Source organism: Pleurodeles waltl, chromosome 11 (assembly GCF_031143425.1).
Source record: "Pleurodeles waltl isolate 20211129_DDA chromosome 11, aPleWal1.hap1.20221129, whole genome shotgun sequence".
NCBI lineage: Eukaryota > Metazoa > Chordata > Amphibia > Caudata > Salamandridae > Pleurodeles > Pleurodeles waltl.
The window spans coordinates 112,432,040-112,459,044 of record NC_090450.1 but is presented as its reverse complement, the minus strand read 5'-3'; positions in this window follow the sequence as shown (position 1 = coordinate 112,459,044).

Below are 27,005 nucleotides of genomic sequence, written 5' to 3'. Positions count from 1 at the left end.
CTTTGCTAGGGCAACACCTAGCTTACCCAAAGAGGTCACCCAACACTTGAGCAACCCCACCATGACCAATAGGGTCAGGGGGCCTACTTTGCTATTGGCCCTGGGGTCTGCCTCCCAGGCCAAGTACAGTGCTGCCAGGAAGGCTAGCACCCAGCAGAGGCTACTGACAGCTGTCAGTACCCAGAACCACACCCTAAGCTCTCCACTGACAGGTGGCTGAGCTGCTTTAGGGGCATCTTTGGGGTCCTGGTACCCCTCTTGCTGTCTAGAGTGGGGGGCTACCACCTCCTGTGGCAGACACCCTCCTTCCACTCTCCCTTCTGTCAGTGCAGGGGCAACACCTTGCATCTGGACAGCTGCCTGACTACTCAGGACTTCCTTGGGGTCAGGTGAGGCCTCACCAGTGCCAACTCTGGGCTCCCCCCCTACTGGGGCAGAAGGCCTTTGGCTCCCTGGAACTCTCTTTAAGAGTGGCCTACCCTTCCTTTTCTTCTTTCCTTTTCTTGGGGACCCCTGTCTCCTAACTGTAGGGACTGACTCCCCAGGACTTTGGGTAGGGGGGGCGCCCTGGGCGACCACCCCATCTGTGACCAGACTCACCTCTGGGAGGTCATTGCCCAGGATACAATCTAGGGGAAGGTCAGCACTGACTACCACCCTAATCCAGTCAAGGATACCCTCCCTCTCTAGGGGCACTATGGCTACAGGTTTGGAGGTGACCTCCCCTGTGGCTATCCTGACTTTCTTTGTCTTTCCTGGGACATACATGTCTGGCGTCACTAACCGGTCACTCACTATAGTGTGACTGGCACAGGTGTCCCTCAGGCCAGTGGTAGGGATCCCATTCACTTGAATGTGGTGGAAGTGTCTACTTCCACCCTCAGGGATCACCAGCTTACCATCTGGTCCTGTCTCCCAGCACAATGCTAGGAGGACTTCATCATCTGAGGAATCCTCCTCTATGGCTACACTGGACAGCCCAGTGCTAACCACCTTCCTTGGACAGGCTGCATCTCCTCTGAAGTGACCTGTCTGCTGACAGTCAAAGCAAGCCCTACTGTCCAAGAGTTTTTTTAACCCTGGGTCTCCCTGTCTCTGCTTGTCAGAGTGGGAGTGGGATTTACTCTCCTCCTTCTTAGGGTTCTGGGGTACAGAGGGAGTCTCTGTGGTGGGCTTACCACCTCCCTCCTTAGGTTTTTGGGGACCTGTCCCCCCCTTCTTGGAGTCTCCCCCCTGGGACTTGACAACCACCCTGGTTCTCAACCACTCATCAGCTGCCTCCCCTAGCTCTCTAGGGTTGGTCAGCTTAGAGTCCACTAGATGCTGGCGTAACCTTTCTTGGATACAATTGGTCAAGATGTGCTCTCTCATGATCAGATTGTATAACCCCTCATAAGTATTTACTTTGTTGCCAATAATCCAGCCCTCTAGTGCCTTTAGTGAGGTGTCCACAAAGTCAACCCAAGACTGGGTACTGACCTTCTGGGTGTCCCTGAACTTCATTCTATATTGCTCTGGGGTCAGACCAAACTTCTTGACTAAGCACCTCTTCATACTAGGGTATGAATCTGCCTCCTCCCCCCTTAAGGTCAGAAGCCTATCCCTCCCTGAGTTGGGGACCAACTCCCACAAAAGGGAACCCCAGTATTGAGGCTTAACCCTTCTCATTTGGAGTGCCCTCTCAAAGGCCCCTAGCCACTTATCTATGTCATCCCCCTCTATATAAGCAGGAACTACCCCCTTGGGTAATCTGGGGCAAACTCCCCCACCCATGGACACCTCAGCTTCTTTATCGCTGCTTCCATCTTTTTTTTCTTTGTATGCCCACTTTTTCTTCTCTAGGGCCAGCTTCTCTGCTTCCAAAGCTATGTAGGCTAGCTGGGCTTCCAGCTCTCTTTCCCTGATGGATGGGTTCTCTCCTCCTGAAAGGACCCTCTTCCTACCACTAGCTTTGGGTCTGCCCCTAGTGACTGTATCCATTGAGGACCGTTCCTCCTCTTCCTCACTTGGGGTCTGATGCCTTTCCTCCCCTGAGTGGTTAGAGTTAGCATCATCCTCTTTTGGTTCCTCCTCTGGAGCTTCCTCTGTCTCTACCTCTTGGGCCTCAGCCCATGCTGTCAGGGATTTAATCAGGATTTCCTTCCTGAGATTAGTGGTTGCAGGCAACCCCCTCTCCATACACAACCCCCTAAGCTGGACTACTGTCAGTGTGGGTAGGCTAGCCAGATCAAGCTCCATGGTTCCCTAGTTTTGTGTCAACAAAAACTTTTTGCAAAAATTGGTAACAAGAATTTAGAAAAATTACAAAAATTCAATAATTGAAATTAATCCAAATTAATTAAAAAAAAATTGAAATTAAAAATTAAAAACAATTTTTGCACTAGGACAATTTAAAGGATTTTTAATTTGTTTTATCTAAAACTGTAACGTGATATTGAACACAAGTACAGGATCCCGTCGCTGCTTCCAATTATGTTGGAAAATGGGTTATTGGTAGGGCAGGTAGGTACCTACACCTAGCAACAAGCCACAAACCTCCACAAAAGTACAGTTAGGTCTCAGTAAATTAATCCCAGCTCTACCCTTGGTAGCTTGGCATCGAGCGTCAAGGCTTAACTTAGGAGACAAAGTGTAAAGCATTCAAATATCACAAAACAGTAATTAAATAAAACACAGGAAACAGTTTAAAAATCCAAAACCAATTTATAAAAATAGCTTATATTTTTATCTTTAAAATGACACAAAAACGATTAAAATCGGTTCAGGGGAACCGGAGATATGAATTTTTAAAGTATTATTATTTTCTAGCGCATAGAAACAAAAAGCGCCAATCGGGTCATCTGGTTGCACCAGGACCGGGACAAAGTCAAACTTTCAGGCCGACCGCGATGGAGCCCTGCTCGGATACAGGTCGCGGGAAGCCTCGGTTAAAAAGTTACCTTCTGACTTAGTCTTTATTTTGAAGTTTTTCTTCACCGGGACGAACCTGCCAGTTGGATCCGACCTCCTGGAGCCCTTGTCCGGATACGCGAAGTCGGTTTCCTCGGTGGTGATTTCTACCTTCGGACTTAGTCGTTTTTTCGAGATGAAAATCCTTCGACCGGGGTAAACCTGGATCTTGATCCGACGTCCGTGGAGCCCTTCTCGGATACGATGGCTGGAAGGTCCCGGTCAACTTTTTACGTTCGGACTTAGTCTCTTTTTTGGATGTTTTTCTTTACCGGGACGAACCACGAAGTCAGGCCGGGTCGCGGTTGAGGCAAGCCGGCTAGAATTTCCGCGTCGGGTCGGTCACTTTATGGAGCTTTTTTAAAAAAATTCTCCAATCTTTTCCAAACTTCTGGGGTTTCACCCAGATGTTCTTTTAAGGTTCTTTTGGGGTCCACAGCTCACCCCAAGGGTCCAGAAGTTCTGTGATGGTCCTTGGGAAGTGCGGACTTCAACTCCCAGAATACACCTGGCGCAAACTCCTTTTTGGCCACTGGACAGTGGTCAGCTGGTCACTTTTTCAGGAGTTGGTGCAGGGGACTCTGGATAGCAATTTTTCACCTGTAGCAAACAGGGAGTCCCTCCTTGAACCAGTGGAAGCCAGGCAAAGTCCTTCTTGTGGTGAAGCCCAAGTGTGCAGCTGGTGCAGTCTTTCTGAGTGCAGGGTCCAGGTGCAGGCCAGGGGTCCAGCAGGGCAGTCCTTCTTCTCCTTGTAGTTCCTTCTTCTTGAAATTTGGTGGGGATCTGAGGCGTGGGTGCAGGTCTGCCAGTTTTATCCTTGCTCCTGGGTGAAAAGCAGGGGGGCCCTGGTTCTCCAATCAGGGACAGGGTCGTCCCCCTGTGATGACCACTTCCTGGGAAGTGTGGCAAAAATCCATCCCAGAAGGCAACAGTCTCTAAAAATCCAAAATGGATGAATCTGATTTTTAGAGGAGAGATCTGGCTGAGCCCACCCACTGGTGTGGCTAAAAATCATAAACACACCCCTCTCCTGCCCTCTCCTAATCTAATCAAGGGGGCACCTAGCTGTCTGGGGTTGCAGGATGTGGGGGTGTTGCTGGGTGCTCCAGATGTCCTTCTCTGCCTTTGAAGACCAGTTTGGCAGCCCTCCCCCTTCCTGCTTCCCCATCTGCTGAGGGGAGATTCTCTCCCCCAAGCACATTCCTTTGTGTGAAGTCAGGCCACTTCACACCTCATTAAAGTAGCCTGGCAGAAGCTGCTGCAGGCTGGCCAATCAGAGCACAGCAGCAAAAACAATGCAGAGCTGAAATTGGCAACTTTTTAGGTAAAGTCTAAACTTTTTACCTGCACTAGTTATATTAAATCCAACAACTGGAAGTTGTGGGATTTATTATAACAATCAATTTGATACCAAATTCTTGGTATGTAACACTTAAGGAGACTTTAAAATTTTAAATAAAGTCTGCCCATTCTAGCCTATGAAGGCCATTTACTTCAATGAGGGAAAAACGAATTTGGCTGTTTTTACCTCACCAGGGCTTATAAATCTATTTTTATAAAGTCCCTGCTTATAGTTACATGGCACCCAGCCCTAGGGGCACATAGGGCACACCTTAGGGGTGACTTATATGTAAAAATAAGGTAGTTTAAGACTTTGGAAGTACCTTTAATTCCAAAGTCGAATTTGCATATAACTTTAATTTAAAAGCAGCCAGCAAGGCAGGCTTGCTTTTAAAATGACACTGGGCACCTCAGCAATGCACCTAGGTGTGCACCACCTATGCTGTGGTCCCTAAACCTACATGCCCTACCATATACTAGGGACTTATAGGTAGGTTTACTTAGCCAATTATAATTAGCCTAATTTGCATATCCATTTTACACAGAGCACAGGCCCTGGGACTGGTTAGCAGTACCCAGGGCACCATCAGAGTCAGGAAAACACCAGCATAAAGTGGAAAATGGGGGCAAAAAGTTAGGGGGCCTCTGCAATCAGCCCCAGTTTCTCACACAAGTCTTTAATAACAGTTCGAACATCAGCCGAGTGCTGTGGCCAAACCCAGAGAAATCTGGAGCATGCGTCAACAGCAACTAAAATGTACTTGCATGCACTTTTCGGAGTCAGGGGACCATAATGGTCCAGGTACACACATTGTTGAGGTTTGTTGGAAATTAGGAGGGGTGTCTGCGGTGGGCATTTCGCTGTGGACCCTTTGAGTTGCAGGCAGAGGTCACAACAAAGGACTAAGGACCAGATGTAGGAAAATCCAATTTTGCGACTTGCAAATTGCGAGTCTGACCAACTCGCAATTTGAAAGTCGCAAAATTGGATGCAGAATGGTGTCTCAGACACCTTCTGCGACTCGCTATGGGGTCGCAAAGACCCACCTCATCAATATTCATGAGGTGGGTCGCATTTTGCGACCCCATAGCGAGTCCCTGCACTCACAGGGATGGTGGCCTGCTGTAGTCAGCAGACCTCCATGTCTGTGACTGCTGTATAAATAAAGCAGGTTTTTTTTAAATTTTGCAGCCCGTTTTCCTTAAAGGAAAACGAGTTGCAAAATGAAAAGTAAACCGAAACCATTTGGTTTCGTTTTTTTCAGAGTAGGCAGTGGTCAATAGGACCACTGCCTGCTCTGAAAAAATATTTTTTTCGACATTCACAAAGGGGAAGGAGTCCCATGGGGACTCCTTCCCTTTTGCGAATGAGTTACCACCATTCTGACACTGGTGGTAACTGCGAGTTGGTTTGCGACCGCATTCGCGGTCAGAAAGCAACTCTGAATTGCGATGCGGTCGCAAATAGGAAGGGAACACCCCTTCCTATTTGCCAGTCGCATTCCCAAATTGCGAGTCGGTACCGACTCGCAATTTGGGAATGAGCATTGCTTTTGGCCGTTTACATGCCGCAAACTGCGATTTTTTCAGTTTGCGACATGCAAACGGCTTACTACATCTGGCCCATACTGCTTGGTCTGTTTATAGAGACCTGGCCACCAATGACATGCTTTTAATATCGAAACTGTAGCTGCCACACCAGCATGCTACTCAAGTTCATATTGTAAAAATGATTGCGTCTGTAGGTGTCAAAAACATAATCAACATCAGTGGCTGTCAGAGATGTTGCCCATTGGATCCAATGTGGATCTAATGCTTGAGCATTTGGAACGCTTGCTTTGGTAACAGCCTTAAAGGGTGAAATTGGATATACAACAATAATGCGCTTCCCCTGGGCAAGAGGTCTCTCTTTAAGGATTGCCATCTGAACAGCAGTGACTATTTTCTCACTGGGAGCAAAGTGTTGTTCAGCTGTGGAATATAAGTGTGATTTATATGCAATATGCAATTGGGACGGTCTCACCCTCATTGAATGTCACATAGGTGAAACCAATGGCACCAGTAATTACTCTGATGACCAAATGTTTTTTATTGTCCCTTGTGTGCAAGTGTTTTGCTTCAAGCATGTCTTTTTGCATAGCTTTTAGAATGTGTGTATGTTCGACTGTCCAAAATTTGCTAGTTAAATCAGGACATATTATGTCATACAATTGTTTAATGCATTGTACATAATCTGGACTATATGTTCTGCCAAAGTTTAAAAGGCCCAACACTGACTGGACTGGAGACTTTTTATTGTGTTTGGAGGTTGTAGTTGTTCACATTTTTCAAAAAATTGGGGCACCAGGCTCTCCCTTCACCCGACAAGTCGTATCCCAGAAACAGAACACTATGGAAGGCTATTTTTGTTTTTTGAAGTTGAATTTGTAGCCGATTTCAGCAAATCCTACAACAATGCTGGCTACCTGTATTAAATGTTGCATGAGGCCTTTGTCTGTAAGATAAATGTAATTCACATATGACACGCCTCAGGGTCAATGCTGTGTAGTATGGATGTTATATGAGCTGAGCACAGTCCTGGGCTGTGCTTGTACCCTTGTGGGAGTCAGCAGAATTTTTGGGCAGAAAAACATGTTGGATATATCCGGGTTTGTAGTTTTTGCTCACTATATTGTTCATAAGTGCTGTGCTGTATCAAGTGTGGAGACACTCATGCCCGCAGCCTCAGATTGTAAGAAGTCATCAGCAGCTTTTACCTCCAGATGTTCTTGAAAACCTGGCGAACTATTGTGACCTCTGCTGACTGTCGAGCAGTGCCAGTGCCCACTTCCTGTTCTTTAGTAAAGCCCTTTTTCTTGAGTGGCATGTCTGATTGTAACTGCTGCCACCTTTTTCTTTTTAAAATTGGGAATGTGTTGGGGAAGTTTCTCTTCTTTTTTTAACTGAAACTTCAGATGAGCATTGTGAGTCCTTTCTCGGTTTCATGTACTCAGTTCGCTGCTCTGACCACCCATCTTTCTCACTGCGTTTTTCCGGTGAGTCCTGAAAGGAACGAGATTGGCACGTATCATTGTATTGAAGTCTGCCAGGCGTTTTTATATTATCCCTATTTCTAAGGTTATACCTATTTTGTGGGGTCTCCCCTTTTTTTTTAAGGTGTTTGTTGTTTTTTCCCCAGCGTTTTGTGGAACATTCAGGCCCTTGCTTGGTAGTATCTTTATTAGATCTCCCTTGAAATTATGGTTTAATCGGCCTGGTCCCCAGACAATCTCGACCAATACTAGAATAGGTCTCAGCGATAATCTTTGGCAGCTCGTGTTCTTGATCCTGTGCAGGAATATCACCGAGCCGCATACACACTGTTAGTGCTATTGCTTCCACTTTATTTAATTTGATTGAGGACACCGTGGCAACATTTCCCGTTAATTGCAACCCCAAATCTATTCCAGAAGATTGGCATGTGTTGGTGTATCGTGTGCAGTAGTATAGAGCATGGCAAATACCGTGACCCATGTATTCCAGTTATCAACTGTGGGAACCATTCCGAATGGCAAGCACATAGTGAGAATTCTATGTATGTCCTGAGGTCCAGTATGGGGAAAAACTGCTTATAGTGCATTTATTTTTTGAGCTAATCAAAACAGAATTTCCTCCGGCTAGGTGGGTACCTTACCCATGATTGAACGGTCAGGTCCAGAGTAAATGCCTGCCGTGACTGCATGTTGTTGCACCGGGGCAGCACATGCTGGGTTAGTATTTAATGTTTACATAACAAACTGTGCTAATAGTCTGTATATTGTTGTGAGTTCTATATATAGATGGTAAACCTCAACTTCCGCTAAGGTTGCTGCATCGGGGTGTGGTGTATATGTGGCCAATAAAGGCCAGGTCGGGCAATCATTGCTCAGAGGACCTAACATGTAATATTGTATGTGGTAGGGCGCCATCAAGCCAGTTATTATGGACTTGAAAAGATAAGGGTATTTCTAAATATGCATAAGCTCTGTATTGTGCAGGTATGTTTGCAGGTGTACAGTGGTGAAATGTATTTGTGTTCCCATCTACTGCTGGAAAAGTGCATCAAGAGTAAAACATTTCTGTTCTATGGGCTGGATGAGCCTCAACAACAAATGTAACTGGACCCCCCTGGGCCATTAGGCCATTAGCCAATAAATGTGCAGTAAGTTTTGGTCCCATATTTTCTGCAATTGCTAACCATTGTGGGTTCGTCATTTCAATAGTAGATGCCTGTTCAGAGATAAGGACACCAAATGGAGATTGGTCCTACTAAGATTCAAGCTGGAACAACTACTGCTCAAGATAGGTACTACCTATTTAGTTGATGAGGAAATTCTCAATACCACGGACATCTCCATGTATAGTATTGAAGTGTCTTTAGCCTTAGATGAGACAGAGATACTCAGGAGGATCCGAATATTAGTGTCTGACCATACGTTGGCCGCGCCATGTTGCGTAGGCTCTGATTATGCTGTTGGCCTAATCCGGGTTCTCCAGCTAACTACCAGCGCCTCATCTCTGGTTGAGATGATTGTGGCTACCGGGCACATGACATGAAAAACTCCTCAGGGGAATCGTAGTCGATCAGATCCCATCTCTTTCTCTCAGTTACCAAAAGTCTTGTACAGGCAAAGACAACAGAGGCAGAATATAGTTCAATAAGGATTTATTGAATTAACTGTATCTTAGATAAAAAGGCATGTATTGCAAAAAACAGGATGATAAAACACAATAAAAGCAAGCAGGGAGCTAACAGAGAAAAACACAAGAACAGTCCTACCATACTATGACTAAGAGTGATATAGATATTTCACCTTCTTACACTCTGTTTGAGCACAGCATTATAAGGCTGATCTGCCCTTCGGGTTTCCCCCTGGAGGTATGTCATCCCTCATACCTGGAGGAAGAAGCCTGTGGTCTAGAGAGACACTGTCTCCATGTGGAACAGGGGTCCGGCCATCTAAGCAGGTAGCTGCAGTGAAGCAATCAGCATACAGTCATGGTCATCTGGCTGGAATCTCCCTCTAACGTGTCCAGGACAAAGGGGTCTTTTATAATAAAACAGCTGGCATTCTAAGAAATAGTCCTCACATATAAGTGTGGGTTTTCTGTGAATGTTGGAGACACAGCACACCACGTTTGTCCGCAACCCTATCTGACAGTAGTCTTGGAGAAAGCACAAAGTGAAATAAATATCCTACTAAGAATGTGATACTTTCTTAGGTGAAAGTACAATGAGATAAAGAAAATAAAACAGCACCGCAAATGTGGCTACTGCTAGAAAAATAAAGCAATGCTGAATAAACTGTAACTAGATTAAAAGTGCACAGCGGCAGGCCTTCGGCTCATAGGCTGTCAATATGTCTGAAAATTAGCAAATCATGCATGATTGAATAATACTGGGAAAATGATCAAATTTGCATATAAAGACCAAGGAAGGAAGGCATATATCAAACATTGTCCTGTAGAATAGGCAAACTGAAATTGTTTGATGTCATCAACTGGAGCCACTTTGTCTACCTCACAAAATTAATTCAACATCATATAATGCAAGTCTCAGACAGATGGCTGTACATCTGTTACTGATCACAGGCACATTACAATCCATTGCTTCCGCATCTGGCGGTATGACCCAAACAAATGTCAGTGATGTGCCACAGGCACTTTGGCCTACCATTATGAAAGACAGAAACAGCTCCATACAGTTCATACAAAATGAATGTTTAGCCAATGTGAAGGTAAACTAGCCTGAATTTGGCCCAGGGCTGCATATTTTCTGACCACATGATGGCACACATGATGAATCCGAACCACCACATGACAAAGAACTAGTCCAATGGAGTCTTCCAAGCTTCCATCCTATCACTGTGCAAGCTGTCTTGGCACAGGTCTTGCCCACCCAATGTCTGTGACCTATAATCCTAGGAACACTCCATGCACACTTCATATATCAGAACAACATCATATACCTTCCAATGTCACAACTCAGAAATGTCCAAATGAAGATGTCAAGGAGAAGGTACCTGAACAAACGCAAAAACAAGCAGTATAGTTATGAAATCATACATATGACACAATTCACATAGCAAACGTTTGGAGAACGCAATCCATTTTATAAATCTCTTGATTCTCACCTACAGGACTTGTGAGAGACTGAAGCTGCACACACCTGTGAACACTTCAATGCAGAGCAGCCATTTGAACATGCACTGCCCTTGCTGCTGCCTGGAACGGCATAGAAGCTGCCATCATATGTATATCCCTGTCATGCATTGCCGTATAAATCACTTGTGTAGCACAGGCCTTGGGTTATTGTGTAACGTTGCAGCACACAGGAGAAATACAGTTTTCATTTTCCACAGTGTTGTTCCAGATTTGACCAATCTCAGTCTGCTCACTGTGTATTTGCCTTATTCATTTTTGTTCCTGACTGACCCTGCATCCTGTTAGCCTGACTGGTTCCTGTCTTTGCATTACCATAAAGGTTCCCTGCAGCTACATTTGTCTCATAGTTGCTTTCCATGCCCTCACTTTCCTCCTGGGGTATTGTGTCAGGTAGGTCTACAATGAATCCTCAAATGCATTGTGTAGCGTAATCAGTTTACTTATCGTATCAGGGGATGGGACATGTCTTCAAATAGCCTAATCACGGACCATCCCATGTCTGGGTTTCATGTATGCATGAGTGACAAATAGTGACAGTGTACCATGGCTGTAATCATGGATTGGGTATGGTGCCTCCAGCACAACAAACAACGTTTGATAATGTGCATGAAATCTCAAACCATGTTTGCACCCTGACGGTCCTCACACTGATTCTCATCAGCCCCAACCTATTTATGGGGCTTGAGTGGTGAATAGATGTGAGATTAATCAGCACAGAGGCACTGATGTTCCCGGCTGCAGTGAGAATTTGAAAGGCCACCCTGTGTCCACATGTTGTGAGTAAACCTGCCGGTTTTAAATTACTGATCCATTAACTTTGTGAGCACACCAAGGTTGCCCTGTTGTCAGTCTCATAAAACTTCTGCAGTGCCATAGCTGGACTATCCCCATGTGTGTTCTCAGTTCCTCTTTGGAAGGATACTTTGTTAATGCAGGGAATGGCTCCACACACTCATGACAGACCTGCACGTAACTGTGACAGCGTGGACCCCAATAATGACACAGGCTACACATGGCTCCACACACTTGAACTGGACACCATTGTGCAATTAACCACTGGAAAATGTGAACACGTGCTGCTTGGTCTGCTGGTCCTCCACTGCCACAAGAGAAACATGGGTCATTTATATGACTCAAACTGTGGATTGACATTACATTTGTGGATTGGTTTTGGGACTCTGTGTCACAAACACGTACCCACATAGCATTTTCAAATGCCTGACTCATGGGTAGTATCGGAGAAGTGACCAGGAAGTGGTATCCAACATTCCAGGACATGTGATGGCTTAGTCTTGGAACATTGCCATGATCAACCGTCCTCTAGCTATCCTGTGCATGGTTTGTCATGGGAGATGCTTTTGTCCCAAAATTCTGGGAAATTCACACTGCATTTGTTGCTAAGTGTATGAGAAACACATTTCCTTACTCATTTCCACACCGAATAGCATCTGATGGTTAGCCACATTGACAATACATGCATACAAGCACAGTTATGAAAACACATCTTGTGATGTTCACACAGTGGGACAACTAAAATTAAATTGGCCAATTCACACACATTGACACACAGGCAATGAGTTACTGTATTAAGTTGCGTAGCCTTGCTATCCTCTATTGACGCACAACCTGCTCAAACTGGGTAATACTAATTTGTATTCCAAAAGTTTGGGGATCTATTGCGTCAGTGAAGAGTGCAAATCCAGTACAATAACTAGAGGATCATAGTCCGCAGTAGTTTGATCTGTCACATGTGCCCATACACTGGAATTCACAATGTAGGTGCAAACAGCCTATCTCTGTATAGTTACAGCTGTCATGTACTATGAAAATGTAAGAAATGACCCAATCCCAGTAAAAGACATAAATTTTTACGCATATGCGCCAAAAAATACAAATATGCGTAAAGAAATGCTGCATGTGTGTAGAAAAATGACACTCACTGCCATGACTAAGCCATTGGCCTGAGCGGTAATTCCCACATTGTACCCCATGAAATTGGTTAACGATGAAGAATATTAGGATAATGGATGCGAGGTAATTTCTAAGCATGTGTGTCAAAATGACGCACAGACTGTAAGCGTTATAATATTTTGACGCATCATAATAAAAATGCACCGCATTTGAGGCAGGAAGTGATGTAATAGGACATCCTGTTTACAGATTTGGTACAGTGGGTGTACTTTCACTTTCACTTTACAGTCTATGATTTTTCTTGACTGTGTGGCTGTGTTTGGACTTGTCTCTCTGTGAATATTGTAAATTTGTCTCCTGTGTGCTCTTTATATTGTCTTTTGGTGTTTTGTAAGTGTCTGTGGTATCCTGTGTAAGTGTATTTTTGTCATTTCTGATGTCTAATTTTGTCTTTGTACTGTTGGGAGTTTGTTGTGGGTAGTGTTAGTTTGGGGATAGTTGGGCTGTTTTAGGGTTATTTACTTTTCATTTCCCTCTCCTCCTTTCCCTTTATTATCCTCTGTATCCTCTGTACCCCTTAATTCCTTTGTTATTTCATTCATGTTGGGTGGGCCACGTTGGGGTAAAATCGGTGAGGAGGAGCTGGGGGGATTCATTTGGCTGGTGTGCACTTCCTCCCATTGATGGTCGAAGCAGGTAGCAGGGTGATACAGGGATATCACACAGAGACAAGAAGGCTCCGGTGGTCAAAGGTCCTGTACCATCTGCAACCTGTCTACAACACACCGCACAACGACCACCAACTAAAGCACTGCTGGGCTGACCTTGTCGCCAGGAAGCAAGACTTGCTGGACCACCTGGGGATTGTGATTGGTGGCCCTGTTGGTGAGTAAAATTCAGAGTAATGTGCACATTTGAATGCTCTGTGGTGATAGTAGTAGATTTGTTGATATGCTATGTATTTGGACATGTGGAATGCAAGTTAAACATACAGTGGCCCTGAGTTATACAATAATTGCTGCATATTACCGTCATTTTTTGATGCAACAGCTGCACTGATTTACAAAACACAACTGGAGCCTGTAAATTAGTGCTGCCTTCACGTCAATAGATTATGCAAATGTGGCTCTAACATATGTTTTAGCCATGGTCTGTGAGTGTACCAGGAAAGACATGTTTTTCACCAGATATTTTCAAGAATTAATGTGTCCCCCAATTATTCCTAGTACATTTCTGAAATGTATTCTGGCCCATACGTACCAGGTTATTTCTAACCTCAGGTAATATCTTAGGCTGATAGTTTGACTTGGTTGTGCCGCAATTAAATTAAGGATGGATGCCAAAGTAATGCACACTGGTTCATATCTAAATGTTTGGTGCTACTTTCAATAGCTGTAGCACATAAAATGAAGCAAATGATACAAATTGAGGGATAACAACTATCCATGGCCCTCTGTTCATTATACCTGTGTGTTTTACATTGGTCTTGGGCACAATAGCTGGAACAGAGCTAATGCATTTGCCATCTGTGTTACTCTATAGCCATGAACTTCTCATAAGTTATGGGATCATCATGGGATACCTGACGTTGGGGAATGCATGGTCACAATGTATTACGTGCATGATGTCGTGCAAGGGACCCCTGACCAATTCCATCATACATATAAAGTTCCCTAGTACTTTTCTATTTTTGTTTGGTACACCCCTGCTGATCTAGTGCAGCATATGTTCAATAACTAACTTACCAGTATGGAAGCTATCATGACATGGGTGTATGCTAAGATCAGAAGACCTGCATTCCTGTGACTGCTGCCATTCCGAAGGTACATACAAATTGAAACCTACATCATCATGATTGACAAAGTGGTACATTTGCTAAACCATGTGTTAATAATATGACAGTGTCAGTTTGCTGCATAGCCGCTGATCTACCAACTTGGCAAATGTAAGATGATGAATGTGGCTCACTGTGATTTCCAAAACCCATAATGGGTACACAGGGCAATGAGTGACACATTTCAGGTGCAATTACTACACCTGTGCCCATGCAGTCTGTCATGGATGACTACAATATACACTGTCAGCATATATCTCCTTGTTGTATCAAAATATTAAAACTGGTCGAACCATGGCTAGCCTCATATTGTCACCAATTAACGCACAGGATCCCTGCCATTATGGTGTCATAGGGGGGATATGTGGCTTAGGGTACACTGTTGCTGGGATCTCACAGCCATCATTCTCTGCCTTCCTGCCCAAGGTACTGGATGCCATCATCACACTCACACCCGCCACATCTGCTTCCCATACACACAGCAGAAGCAGCAGGAGACCAAACAGGGGTTTTACTTCATTAATGGATTTCCACACATCCTTGGTGCCATTGACTGCACACATGTAACGCCTTGTGCCACCTGCTGCAACTGAACATCTATACCGCAACAGGAAGCACACACACTCCATCAATGTGCAGGCCATTGTGGATCACCAAGGATTGATCACCAACATCGTGGCAAAGTATCCTCGGAGTGCACATGATTCATTCATCTTCCGTCACTGTACCATCAATCAACACTTCCAGGATGGACGATATGGAAATGGACTACTTGTTGGTAAGTACAGAAACCTACTTATATACACACTGCACAGCAACCCTCTAGGACAAACAACACATACACCACGACAGCGACATGTGAACAGGAACACACTGATGTTGTGACGCCGCTAGGCATGTTTGATATCCTCACCCAATGGGAGACCTACCTAGGGACAAAGTACAATTCCACTCCACAGACACAAGGGGAAAATGTGAAACAACACAATGACAAATACATGGTGCCAACTGGCATGAAATATGTGAAGATAAAACTCCAATAACACATCAATTACACCCAAACAAACACCCTTCCAACCAACATGTACTGTGTAAGGGGTGTGGAATGTAATTTGCTGCAGGTCAAACACCGTGACTCACAGAGCATTATGATGACTACAATAAAGGTCACATGCAATCATTGAGGCCATTCCAATATCTGACATCACTCCTGCTCTCACATTGCCCACTACCAAGAGGCAAGTGGACTATGCGAAGAACACATCTTGATGGTACTATATGGAAGGTGCACATTCCTACACATACGCTTTGTGACAAATTAACACACACACAACAGATGTACTGCCATACGGACCTTCTGAAACTCAAAACGACAACCTCAGAACCAAGTTGGCCAGCTGAACTAGACCATGTGCAGTAGTCTAGGTAGACGTTACAACCTGAGTCAACTTGCCAAGTGCAGAGAAATAGGTCTGCAGTGAACTTGTCACACATGTGAAATTAGTGTACAGTCAAATGTTAAGACTTCAATGATCACAACGTATGCAGAAGTTTGGCTAATTGTCAACTTGCCAAATGTAAGCGTTTCACTGATGTTTAAATTAATCCATTGCATATGTCAAAAGGTATGGGATGTCCAGGGTACATAGATGCAAACGTGTTACCACCACTGTCAAATTGATTCTGTGTATGGAACTATCATCTCACCCCCAGTTAAGACACAGGGACACCTGTATCACAAGTCGCAATGCTAGGGATTACACAATGTACTGCAATTCTCAAAATACACTGCTGAAAACCGATCAGCAGCCAAACACTCGTTCAGCCAAGAAAACAACCCAATGCTGATGGCACATCCTAGTAGCCTAGGAATCAACACAATAACACAAACACAAATGAGTCACAGACAACACAAGAGAACTACTGCCATGCAAGGTGATATTAAAGGGGCAAGCTACATCAACATGATCTCAATCATTTTCTCTTTCAGCTGATCAGGGGTATGGGATCAAGCCATGGATTATGACCCCATTTGGCAACCCAAGCACTGCAGTAGAGCGTTCCTACAATGAGGCACATAGGACATGCACCATAGTCGAGAAGACCTTAGGCATCCTGAAGTCCAGATTCAGGTGCCTCGACATCACTGGTGGAAGCCTCCTATACTCACCAGAAATGGTCTGCAAGATCATTTTAACCTATGCCATCCTGCACAACATTTGTGTACGAAGGAACATTCCTATATTAGAACCAGAGCGACAAATGCCTGAAGAGGAGGATGATGGCCATCAACATGAGGGGGACCAACCAAACACAGCTGCAGGATTGCGTAGGCACCATCATATTGTCAGCAATTTCTTTTGAATCAACTCACCATCACCACTGTTTTAACATATGTAAATAAACACCTATAATAATCACCATATCATGGTCTGGGTAATCATTTTTGCTCACCTTTATCTCTAACTATCAGAATAAGAGTGTAACCTCATGGAGCATTGCTGATGTACCGATCAGGACACAGAAATTTTCAAAGCAATTGTGATGCGTATTATTCAACAGTCACATTCACACACACTGTAAATGACATATATCCTGTACATTTCACCTTTGAAGGGCAATAGCAGAGGACCACACCTATTTCACACATACATGTTGGCAACATGATTGTTTGCAGCATATGGCACACAACTAAGACACCATCAGTCAATGATGGAACAAAATGCATCATACATGAGGCAGTGGATGTGCAATTGCAACAGTAGCATTAATGTATGGCCACACCCTTGACAGCAGTAACTATTACATCATCTATCTTTGCAAGGACCATGTGTGACTAGAATTCCATATAAGCAGAACATATAGAGCACAAGTGCCACACCTATGACAAGCATTGCGCACATGACATTCCATGTACATGTCAGCCCATGTCCTAAGTCCTGACACACCCATGTTCCTGGTCTCACCCCACCCATCTTAAGAGGCCCCTGGAATGGTAATATGTGTACCCAGATATTCCCTCCTGTACACACACACAGACTAACAAAATTAATCCAGTGTGCTACACCCTTTAGTATGGTATGCCATAGCCATTGTACATCTGTCTGCGTGGACGTCAGGTTAAATAATGCACAGGCTTGTAGTCTCTGAGTCCTGTTATCACCTGTAGATTGCTTCCCATGTGAAAGGTAATGTTGGCCATTTGAACTCGAATCCCACCTACAGGACTTGTGAGAAACTGATACAGCACACACCTTTGAGCACCTCCGTGCAGACCAGCCATTTGAACATGCACTGCCCTTGCAGATGCTTGGAACAGCATAGAAGGAGCCATTTTATTGATTACACTGTTATGCATTGCCAGAAAAATCAGCTGTGTAACACAGCCCCTGGGTTTATGTGTCACCTTCCAAAAACAGGACAAACACAGTTTTCCATGTCAACTGTTTTGTTCTTCCTCTGACCAGTCTCAGTCAGATCACTGAGTATGTACCTTGTGAAATTGCTGGATCCTGATTGACCCTGCATCCTGTTAGCCTGACTGGCACCTGTCTGTGCTTTACCCTAAAGGTTCCTTGTGGCTACATATGTATCATAGTTGCTTTCCCAATCCTCACATTCCTCGAGGGGTATTTTGTCAGGTGGTTCTTCAATGCATACTCAAATACATTTTATAGCATAATCTGCTTATTTATTGTACCATAGTTGGGAACTTGGCTCCAAATACCCAAATCATGGCCTATCCCTTGTCTGGGTCTCATGTATGCATTAGCGACAAAGTGTGACAGTGTACCATGGCCGTATGGAGGGATTGGGTATGGTGCCTCCAGCAGAACCAGCAACGTCAGATAATGCGCATGAAAAGTCCACACATGTTAGGACTCTGACAGTTCACACACTGATTCACATTGCTCCCAACATATTGATAGGCCGTGCGTGGTGAATAGCTGCGAGATTAATCAGCACAGAGGCTATGATGTTCCCAGATGTAGTGGGAACTTTAGAGGCCAACCTGTGTACAAATGTTGTAATGACACCTGTCGGAACATGAATCCTGAGATATGATCTTACTCAGCACATCAAGGTTGTCCTGTTGACAGTCTCATAACACGCCTGCAGTGACAGGGTAGGACCATCACCATGTGGGTTCTCAAATCCTCATTGGCTTTACATCCATTGATCTCCGAAGGATACTAAGTAGATACAGGAATAGCCTCCACAGACTCATGACTAGACCTGGATCTAACTGTTACAACATAGACCCCTATAAATATACAGGATTAGCATTGGCCCACACACATGAACCAGAAGCCTCTGTGCAATTGATCACTGCCACAGGAGAGTTGTGGCTCTGTCATATGACCTCAACTGTGGCGTGACATTACAAATGTGGTTCATCTTTGGCTCTCCGTGTCAAAAACACGGTACCCACTTAGTATGTACATGTGCCTGACTTGTGGTTGGTTCACCAACAAGTGCCTAGGAAGCAGTATCCAAAATTCCAGGACATGTGATGGTCAAGTTTTAGACCATTGACATGAACAACCGTCTGCTATCTATCCGGTGCATGTTTTGTCATTTGTGGTGTTTATGTTACCCAAAAACTAGAAAGTGCACACAGCAGTTGTTGCTACTTATATGACTAACATGTGTCCTCTCTCATTTCCACACTGACTTGCATCCGAGGATTGGACACATTGACTCCACATGCATACAAGCATATTTGCAATAATGCATCTTGTGATGGTCACACAGTGGGTCTACAACAATATTAGTAGCCAACACACACACATTGAGCAACAGGCATTGAGGTATTGTACTTACGTGCGTCACCTTGCTGTCCTCTCCTGACGCCAAACATGCCCAATTTGTGCAATACATATATGTAGGCCACACGTTTGGCCATCTATTGCGTCAGTCAAGAGTGAAAATCCTATACAACAAGTAGCGGATCATGGTCCGCAGTAGTATGATGTGTCACATGTGCCCATACAGCGTCATGCCCAAAGTGGGTGCAATCAGCCTATCTCAGTATTGTCACAACTGTAATATTACATTAAAATGGTAAAATGACCCAAACCCAGTTAATGCTTGAAATTGTGCTGCATCCGTGTCAAAAAATAACACACATGTGTCTAAAAATGATGCTTATGGCTGAAAAACACCGCATAATGTCCTGAAAGAACCATTGGCCCAGAGTGGCATCTTCCACACTGTACCTCCGAAAATTGGTTAAGTTTAAAACTATTTAGAAACATATGGATGCGGGCTCAAATATACCCCTGTGCATCGATAAAAATGACGTGCAGACTGTATGAGTCAAAATATTTTGATGCATGACAATAAAAACACCCGCCATTTTAGGCAGGAAGTGATGTAATAGGATATCCTGTTTACAGAATAGGTACAGTGGGTGTACTTTCACTTTCACTTTGCAGTCTGTGCTATTTCCTGACTGTGTGGCTGTGTCTCAATTTGTCTCTGTATATTTAGTGAATTTGTCTCCTGTGTGGTCCTTTTATTGTCTTTTTGTGATTAAAAACTTGTTGTAGTATCCTGTGTGAGTGTTTTTTGTGGTCATTTGTGTTGTAAACTATTGTCTTTGTTTGGTTGGGAGTCTGTCGTGGGTAGTGTTTGGGTATAGTTGGGCTGTGTTAGTAGTTTTTTAAATTATTTTTCCTGTCCTACTTTCCCCTATTCTCATTTGTTCCCCTTTATCCCCTATTTCTCTTTTTGTACAAAAATGTTGGGTAGGCCTCGTCTTGGCAGGATGGGAGAGGAGGAGCTGGGTGGATTCATTTGGCTGGTGTGCCATTTCCTACCCCTAATGATTGAGGTAGGTGGGCGTGTGATACAGGGGTATCACACTGAGGCACGGAGGCTCCGGTGGGCAAAGGTGTTGCATCATCTGCAAAGGATTTATAAGACACCCAGAAACGAGCACCAGCTGAAGCACCACTGGGCTGACCTTGTCTCCAGGGAGCAAGATCTGCTGGACCACCTGGGGATTGTGATTGGTGGCCCTGTTGGTGAGTACATATCATGTTAATGTGCATGTTTAATTGCTCTGTACTGACATCAGCTGATTTTTACAATATCTGCCGGCAATGTTGTTGAGTGTGTGGAATGCTACTGAAACATACAGGCTCATATTTCTACTTTGTTAAGGACCACAATTGCTAGCTGTTAGGAAGCAAGAGCTCCGCAAACTTACTGAGTACATTTGCATTATGTAAGTTAGTGCCGCCTTTGTCTCAAACAGCAACACAAATCAGGAGCCAATTATGTATAGATATAGGCCACAGTTGCCTGTGAGGTATAGAAATTTCCAACTCATTACCATAATTTGTTGACGCAACAGCTAGACTGACTTTCTAAACACAATATGATGCTGAAAATTAGTGCAGGCTGCACGTCAATTGATGATAGCAATGTGGCGCAAACATATATCTCATGTGTGTCTGGTGAGTGTGTAAGGAAACCGATCATGGAAATTCCAAAAATCTTAGGGATTTTTGTGCCCCTCCTTCATTTCGGATACATGACTGATCTGGATTTAGGCACATAGGTAACAAGTTCTAGCTGTGCTCAGCTAACATCAAAGACTGGTATTTGGAGTTTGTAGTGCCACATTTCGATTAGGGATGGCTGGCCAAAGGTATGCACATGGGTTCATATCTCTATGGTTGGTGCAACTCATCATAGCTGTGCCACATTGTTGGACCGGGCTTTTTGACGGGGACATCCCCAAACTTTTTGCCTCCTTCCTCCTATTTTTTCTGACCTGTTGTTGTTGGCTTTTGACCTCTGGGCACTTTGCCACTGCTAACCAGTGCTAAAGTGCATATGCTCTCTGGGTAAATTGTACTACTGATTGGTTTATCCATGATTGACTATTTAATTTACTTGTAAGTCCCTGGTAGAGTGCACTACATGTGCCTAGGGCAGGTAGATTAAATGCTACTAGTGGGCCTGCAGCACTGGTTGTGCCACCCACCTCAGTAGCCCCTTAACCCTGTCTCAGGCCTGCCATTGCAAGGCCTGTGTGTGCAGTTTCACTGCCACTTCGACTTGGCATTAAAAAGTACTAGCCAAGCCTAGAACTCCCCTTTTACTACATAAAAGTCATCCCTAATGTGTGCCCTGGGTAACCCCTAGAGCAGGGTGCTGTGTAGGTAAAAGGCAGGACAGGTACCTGTGTAGTTATATGTCCTGGTAGTGTGAAACTCCTAAATTCGTTTTTACACTACTGTGAGGCCTGCTCCTTTCATAGGCTAACATTGGGGCTGCCCTCATACACTGTTGAAGTGGCAGCTGCTGATCTGAAAGGAGCAGGAAGGTCATATTTAGTATGGCCAGAATGGTAATACAAAATCCTGCTGACTGGTGAAGTCGGATTTAATATTACTATTCTAGAAATGCCACTTTTAGAAAGTGAGCATTTCTTTGCACTAAAATCTTGTTGTGCCATTCAATCCACGTCTGGCTAGGTTTAGTTGACAGCTCCTTGTGCATTCACTCAGACACACCCCAAACACAGGGTACTCAGCCTCACTTGCATACATCTGCATTTTGAATGGGTCTTCCTGGGCTGGGAGGGTGGAGGGCCTGCCCTCACACAAAGGACTGCCACACCCCCTACTGGGACTCTGGCAGACAGGATTGAGCTGAAAGGGAACTTGGTGCATTTCTTAGAGACTCTTTGAAGTCACCCCGACTTCAAAGGCACAACTTAGTATAAAACAGGGCCTCTGCCCTACCTCATCAGACACTTGCTGGAGAAGAAACCTGAACCAGAAACTACATCCTGGCAAGAAGAACTGCCTGGCTGCTCAAAGGACTCACCTGTCTGCTTTTCTACAAAGGACTGCAGCCTTGCTGTTGGCCTGCTGCCTTGCTGAACTCTTGCCTGGCTGTAAAAGTGCTCTCCAAGGGCTTGGATAGAGCTTGCCTCCTGTTCCCTGAAGTCTCAGGACCAAAAAGACTTCACTCTTCCTCTTGGACGCTCCGTGCGCCGAACTTTTCGACGCACAGCTTGTTCCACGGCAAGAAAAACGCCACACACCGACGCTGGTCAACGCGACGCCTTCGGGACGACTGAAACTTTGACGCACGGCCTCGCAAGGACAACGCCGCCCGACTTCCCGGGAGAAATCGACGCGACGCCTGCTGTGAGATAAAAACTTTGACGCACGGCCTCGCAAGGACAACGTGCCCGACTCCGCAGGAGAAATCGACGCGACGCCTGCCGTGAGATCGAAACTTCGACGCGCAGCCCCGCAGAACGACGCGCAGCCGGAAAACAAGCAGGAAAATCCACGCACAGACCCGGGACATCTGGTAATCCCCGCGACCCACAGAAAGAGACTGTCCGCGCGCCGGAAAACGATGCCCGACTTCCCCGCGTGGAAAATAACGACGCAAGTCCGTGTGTGCTGGGGAGAAATCGACGCACACACCCTTTTTCCACGCACCTCTTCCTTTGTGGCCCTCTGAGGAGATTTTCCACCAGAAACCAGGTACTTTGTGTTTGAAAGAGACTCTGTTTACTTTCTAAAGACTTAAGACACTTTATATCACTTTTCAGTGATATCTTTACAAATTCATATTGCAACTTTGATCGTTTTGACCTGAAGATACCCAGATAAATATTATATATTTTTCTAAATACTGTGTGGTGTATTTTTGTGGTGTTATGCTATGGTGTTATATGACTTATTGCACAAATGCTTTACACATTGCCTTCTAAGTTAAGCCTGACTGCTCGTGCCAAGCGTGAGGGTGAGCACAGGCTGATTTTGGATTGTGTGTGACTTACCCTGACTAGAGTGAGGGTTCTTGCTTGGACAGAGGGCAACCTAATTGCCAACCAAAAACCCCATTTCTAACATTGGGGATCAGCGGTGAGGATAGGACTTGTGTTTGTGCAGTGACATACTGTAGCTTAGTATTTCACTACCTACCCACAGTTGAAGGTCAACTTGATTTTTCATCTTTTTTGGCTCTTGGTTCTCTGATGTCCTCCTGGATATACTGTTGATATTTGGGACTTTGGATTTTGGTTTTTGCTGATAAGATCTTATCAAAATGGGATTGTGTACCTACTCATTCTTTGTTCGTACTGACCACCTCACTAAGGCTGACCTAAGGAAGCTTTGCAGACAATGGGGCCTTCCTGTAGCAAGGAGATCCACTAAAGCGGAGATGCTCCATCACTACATAGTCTGGGGGGAGGAAAGATGGGCAGAGAGAGAGGCAGCAAGAAACCAAATGACTAAGTACCCCTCAGATGAGGAGGAAGACTACTCAGATGAGGAGGAAGACTACTCAGAGTTGGACAGTGACCCAGAAATAGATGAATGGCTCCGAAGTCAAAGGCGACAGGAGCAACAATTAGAGGAGTATCTTGCAGAGGTTGAGGCAAAAAGACTCTTAGCCCTGGAAGAAGAAAAGATTGCAGCTCAACCTCAGGGTGGTGACTCTGGGTTGGATACCCAGGTTCAGAGGTTAAACTCTGACCTGGTGGGAGGTAGGCGTGCCTCCCAAGAAGCCCTGCTGTGCCAGGCAATTGTCCAACCTCAGGGTGTTGACTCTGGGTTGGATGACCAGGTTCAGAGGTTAAACTCTGACCTGGTGGGGGGTAGGTGTGCCCCCCAGAAAGTCCTGGCGTGCCAGGCACTTGCCCAACCTCAGGGTGGTGACCCTGGGTTGGGGAACCAGGCTCAGAGGTTAAACTCTGACCTGGTGGGAGGTAGGTGTGCCTCCCAGAAAGTCCTGGTGCGCCAGGCAATTGTTCAACTTCAGGGTGGTGACTCTGAGTTGAATGGCCCAGTTCAGAGATTAAACTCTGACCTGGTGGAGGGTCAGTGTGCCCTCCAGGAAGTCCTGGCGTGCCAGGCAATTGTTCAACTTCAGGGTGGTGACTCTGAGTTGAATGGTCAGGTGCAGAGGTTAAACTCTGACCTGGTGGAGGGTCAGTGTGCCCTCCAGGAAGTCCTGGCGTGCCAGGCAATTGTTCAACTTCAGGGTGGTGACTCTGAGTTGAATGGTCAGGTGCAGAGGTTAAACTCTGACCTGGTGGGGGATAGGTGTGCCTCCCAGGAAGTCCTGGTTTGCCAGGCAGTGATCCAGTCTGAGGGTACAGACCCTGGGCTGGAAGACCAGGTTCAGGGTGTCCCCCCGGACCTGGAGGGAGGGGCTACTGATAACAGTGCCCCTACCATGTTGTCTTCTGAGGAGGCCACTCCTAGTTGGAGGGTGCTGGACCCCAGAAGGGAGGGCAGGGGGAGGGAAGCCTCACCCCGGGCCCTAGTCCAACCTGAAGGTACAGGCCCCAGGTTGGAGGGCCAGTTGCAGGTTAACAGCCCTGCACTGGTGGAGGAATGGTACAGGGTGACTTCTGTAAGCACCCTGACCATGTTGGACTCTGGGGGTACCGCTCCAGGAGGGAGGGTACAAAGCCCCAGAGGGGAGGACCAGGTTCAGGCTGTCATCCCTGACCTGGTGGAAGTGAGAGTGGTTAAAGGGTGCCCAGCACCTGGGGCTACCGCCCCCCACTCTCCACAGCCACAGTGGTTGGAGAGCTTTGAGAGGCCTGGGCCTTGGCTCTCATCCCTGGCAGCTGTCAGTAATCACTGTGGCTTGCTGTCCGGGTGGACAGAGTTATCCCTGGGGAGGGGACAAGTGTCACACCCCAGGGGTAGAGTGGGCAACACCACTGTGTTGGTCATCGTGGTACTATCCTGCTCCTGGGATACATCTGTGAGCAAAGTAAGGTTAGGTGCTGCACAGATGGGATCCGCAGGTAAGGAGAAAGGTTCCCCATGGGTTGGCTTAGTGGGCCCTGAGAGTATGGACAGAGTGATCCAATTGGAGTCAGGAAGGCGAAGAACTGGAGCATGCCCCTGCTGTTGTGGGCCTGGGTCCTTGTTCTGTCGCCTCAAACAGGGAAGTACATCAGGATAGTGATTGTTCTCCCCTGGCTTTAAGCTGGTAGGGGGTCATGTTGGACCTGGCTTTTTGACGGGGACATCCCCAAACTTTTTGCCTCCTTCCTCCTATTTTTTCTGACCTGTTGTTGTTGGCTTTTGACCTCTGGGCACTTTACCACTGCTAACCAGTGCTAAAGTGCATATGCTCGCTGGGTAAATTGTACTACTGATTGGTTTATCCATGATTGACTATTTAATTTACTTGTAAGTCCCTGGTAGAGTGCACTACATGTGCCTAGGGCAGGTAGATTAAATGCTACTAGTGGGCCTGCAGCACTGGTTGTGCCACCCACCTCAGTAGCCCCTTAACCCTGTCTCAGGCCTGCCATTGCAAGGCCTGTGTGTGCAGTTTCACTGCCACTTCGACTTGGCATTTAAAAGTACTTGCCAAGCCTAGAACTCCCCTTTTACTACATATAAGTCATCCCTAATGTGTGCCCTAGGTAACCCCTAGAGCAGGGTGCTGTGTAGGTAAAAGGCAGGACAGGTACCTGTGTAGTTATATGTCCTGGTAGTGTGAAACTCCTAAATTCGTTTTTACACTACTGTGAGGCCTGCTCCTTTCATAGGCTAACATTGGGGCTGCCCTCATACACTGTTGAAGTGGCAGCTGCTGATCTGAAAGGAGCAGGAAGGTCATATTTAGTATGGCCAGAATGGTAATACAAAATCCTGCTGACTGGTGAAGTCGGATTTAATATTACTATTCTAGAAATGCCACTTTTAGAAAGTGAGCATTTCTTTGCACTAAAATCTTGTTGTGCCCTCCAATCCACGTCTGGCTAGGTTTAGTTGACAGCTCCTTGTGCATTCACTCAGACACACCCCAAACACAGGGTACTCAGCCTCACTTGCATACATCTGCATTTTGAATGGGTCTTCCTGGGCTGGGAGGGTGGAGGGCCTGCCCTCACACAAAGGACTGCCACACCCCCTACTGGGACTCTGGCAGACAGGATTGAGCTGAAAGGGAACTTGGTGCATTTCTTAGAGACTCTTTGAAGTCACCCCCACTTCAAAGGCACAACTTAGTATAAAACAGGGCCTCTGCCCTACCTCATCAGACACTTGCTGGAGAAGAAACCTGAACCAGAAACTACATCCTGCCAAGAAGAACTGCCTGGCTGCTCAAAGGACTCACCTGTCTGCTTTTCTACAAAGGACTGCTGCCTTGCTGTTGGCCTGCTGCCTTGCTGAACTCTTGCCTGGCTGTAAAAGTGCTCTTCAAGGGCTTAGATAGAGCTTGCCTCCTGTTCCCTGAAGTCTCAGGACCAAAAAGACTTCACTCTTCCTCTTGGACGCTCCGTGCGCCGAACTTTTCGACGCACAGCTTGTTCCGCGGCAAAAAAAACGCCGCACACCGACGCTGATCAACGCGACGCCTTCGGGACGACCGAAACTTTGACGCACGGCCTCGCAAGGACAACGCCGCCCGACTTCCCGGGAGAAATCGACGCGACGCCTGCCGTGAGATCAAAACTTTGACGCACGGGCTCGCAAGGACAACGCCGCCCGACTCCGCAGGAGAAATCGACGCGACGCCTGCCGTGAAATCGAAACTTCGACGCGCAGCCCCGCAGAACGACGCGCAGCCGGAAAACAAGCAGGAAAATCCACGCACAGACCCGGGACATCTGGTAATCCCCGCGACCCACAGAAAGAGACTGTCCGCGTGCCGGAAAACGACGCCCGACTTCCCCGCGTGGAAAATATCGACGCAAGTCCGTGTGTGCTGGGGAGAAATCGACGCACACACCCTTTTTCCACGCACCTCTTCCTTTGTGGCCCTCTGAGGA